We start from the raw sequence: 3203 nt of genomic DNA, 5'->3' as shown, positions 1-3203 counted from the left end.
AAAAAAAAACTGTTGCAAGAATTTGCCACTGCTTAAGAATAGAGCCGTTAGAATTTTTTTCTGTATCATAGTAAGCGCTAATTTAAATTATGTAGTGTTTGACCTATCAATGAACATATGTATGCGCGAGTAACTTAAATTATATAGGCGTTTTTATCAGGGACCATAACGGTTATAACTTTTATTATAAAAATCACTTTTTAATAGTTATTAACTAAGTTTTATTCTTTGCTCAAAACAATCGTTATTTTTTAGTTTTATTTTTTGCTCAGAACATAATCGTTATTTTTTTAGTTTTAGTTTTTGCTGGAAAAATAATGGTTATTTTTTAAGTTTTATTTTTTGCTCGGAAAATAATCGTTACCTTTCAAGTTTTATTTTTTGCTTGAAAAATAATAGTTATTTCTTGAGTTTTATTTTTTGCTCAGGAAATAAAACTTTTTTTTGTGTGTTCCTTGAAGCAATGGCACAAAAGGGAAACGACTTGCAAGCTTTATCGCCAAAGCCGCTTAGGTGGCTATTGCGACAAAGAAGAATAAAAATATTGTTGAAGCTTCTTAACCACACGGATAATAAGCGCATGCGAGAATAGACAGGGGACGGCTGCACTGAAGTTTAAACGCCACTGTGGAGTGGGAATGAAAATACAGGAGCAAGATACAAGGGCAAAAACAAAGACAAAGGCAACGACAAAACCAGAGACACTCATAACCGGAGAACGGATTTTATGGAAATTGCCATTTTTTCTGCTAAAGAGATAGAGTATATTCGATTAAGAATACCCACGATTTAGCTTTCCCTGATTCCATATATACACATTTGATGTTGCCTTTTTTTGCCTCTTTTAAGATATTTGCCTTTTTTTGCCTTTTTATACCCGAGCGCACTTGTGCACAAGAGTACTATAACTTTGTTCACATAACGGTTGTTTGTAACTGGCAAAATGAATCGAGATAGATATAGACAAATGTATACATAAATGATCAGGATGAAAAGAGAAATCGATTAAGCGGTGACTGTCTGTCCGTCCGTCCGTCCGTCCGTCCCTCCGTCCGTCTGTCCATCCGCCTGTGCACACGATAACTCGAGTAAAAATTAAGATATCTTAACGAAACTTGGTATGTATACTTCTTTCGGGCGTAGGACGCATGGTATTGAAAATGGGTGAACTCGGACAATAACCACGCCTACCTCCCATATAACGGTAATTTTCAGAAATACGAAAACTGCGATATTTTAGTAACTAATGAAGATTATTAACTCAAAATTGATATTTACAATAATTTTTAGACGAAAAATAAGAATGTTATAAATTATTGAAAAATGGGCGTAGCCACGCCCACTTATGGATACATGTGTATATCTTGGCAACCGCTGCACCGATTTCTTCCAAACTTGGCACAGTTATTGGCCTTGGTACTGGATACCAAACGGCCGAAAATTTTTAAAATCGGACAATAACCACGCCCATTCTCATATAACGGTAATTTGGAGAAATACGAAATCTTCGATAAATCAGTAAATATTAAAGCCAATTTATTCAAAATTGATGCTTTAAACAACTCCTTACCAGGAAATACGTCTATAATAAAATTTTGAAAAATGGGCGTGGCACCGCCCACTTATGATCACATATATGTATCTCGGTAACCGTTCCACCAATTTGTACCAAACTCGGTATTTTTATTGGCTTGCTACATAAAAGCAAAACGATGAAAATTATTGAAATCGGACTAAAATTATGGTTTTTCATATAACGGTAAATTTTTTAAATGCTTGAAACGTCAATATTTTGAAATTTAAGGACGCTAATTTATTCAAAATTGATACACCCCGGCTTACCATGTAGCGGTAGCTTTCGGAAAGGTGAAAATCATATATTTAATATTTGCGCCGGGTATTTAATGTTCGGCTCCGTCCGAACTTAGACTTTCTTACTTGTTTACTTTTAAAAAAGTGATTATAGTCTTTACAATTTTTTTTTTTTAAGATTAAAAAATATACACATGCCCATGCGGCTTATAGAATCGCAGGGACCTCTTGCCAAATTGGTGTTGGAAAAATTCAAAGCCGTTTTCACATCTAACGTAGCCTTGGAGACAATAAGGGGTGTGGATAAAATTGTGAAGGTTGAGGAAAACGCAATTATTCCTGATAATATGAACGTTTCATACGTTCCATATTTAAATTGGGCTCCACTTGTATCAACTTACGTCGAGCGCACATTTAGTACATTCAAGGCTTTTCTTCGCGAAAATCGAATTAAAATGCTGCCAAAAAACTTCAAAATGCATCTTGTGGTTCAATGTTACTACAACTATACAGATTAAAGTTTTAAGAGTTAGAAACTCGAAAGGATAAAATAGTCAAAGATTCAAAGTACAAATTTTTCATTTAATGAAACTAGTTCATAGTTTTTCTCTTTTCACTTGTAATATAAACATTTCTAAAATAAATGTATTTTTTGATTGTTCTTCGTATTTTCTGTCTTTTTTTAGTGCCTTATTTTGCTTTTTTTGTAATACCTAGTGCCTCTTCCTGCCTTTTTCGCTATTTTGTTTTGCCATTTTTGCAATACCTAGTGCCTTTTCCTGCCTTTTTCGTTATTTTATTTTGCCTTTTCCAGCCTATTTCGTTTATTTTATTTTGCCGTTTTTATAGGTTTTTAGGTCCTAAAAATCCGTTCCCTGCTCATAACCTGCTATATTGAAGGGTCAAGCCAATGATAAAGATGAAGAACAGGACAAAGTTAAAGATAAATTAAAAGACAAAGATAAAGATAACGATGAAGATGAAGATCAAGATTAAGACGAAGATAAAGATGAGGATGAAGATGAACATGAACATGAAAATGAGGATGAAGATAAAGATCAAGTTAAAAGTTAAAGATAAATTAAAACGCAAAGATAAAGATAACGATGGAGATGAAAACGAAGATCAAAATTAAGATGACGATGCAGATAAGGATGAAGACGAGGATGAAGATCAACATCAAGATCAAGATGAAGATTTAAATGAAGACAAAGATAAATATGGAGATGAAGATGAAGATCAATATCAAGATCAAGTTCAAGATATGGACGAAGATGAAGATAAAGTTGAAGATAACCATATTTATCTTCACTTTCATCTTCATCTTCATCTTCATCTTCATCTTCATCTTCATCTTCATCTTCATCTTCATCTTCATCTTCATCTTCAAC

This window comes from Rhagoletis pomonella, unplaced genomic scaffold (assembly GCF_013731165.1).
Source record: "Rhagoletis pomonella isolate Grant_MI unplaced genomic scaffold, Rhpom_1.0 Rhpom_scaffold_00094, whole genome shotgun sequence".
Lineage (NCBI taxonomy): Eukaryota > Metazoa > Arthropoda > Insecta > Diptera > Tephritidae > Rhagoletis > Rhagoletis pomonella.
This window is presented reverse-complemented; position numbering follows the sequence as displayed.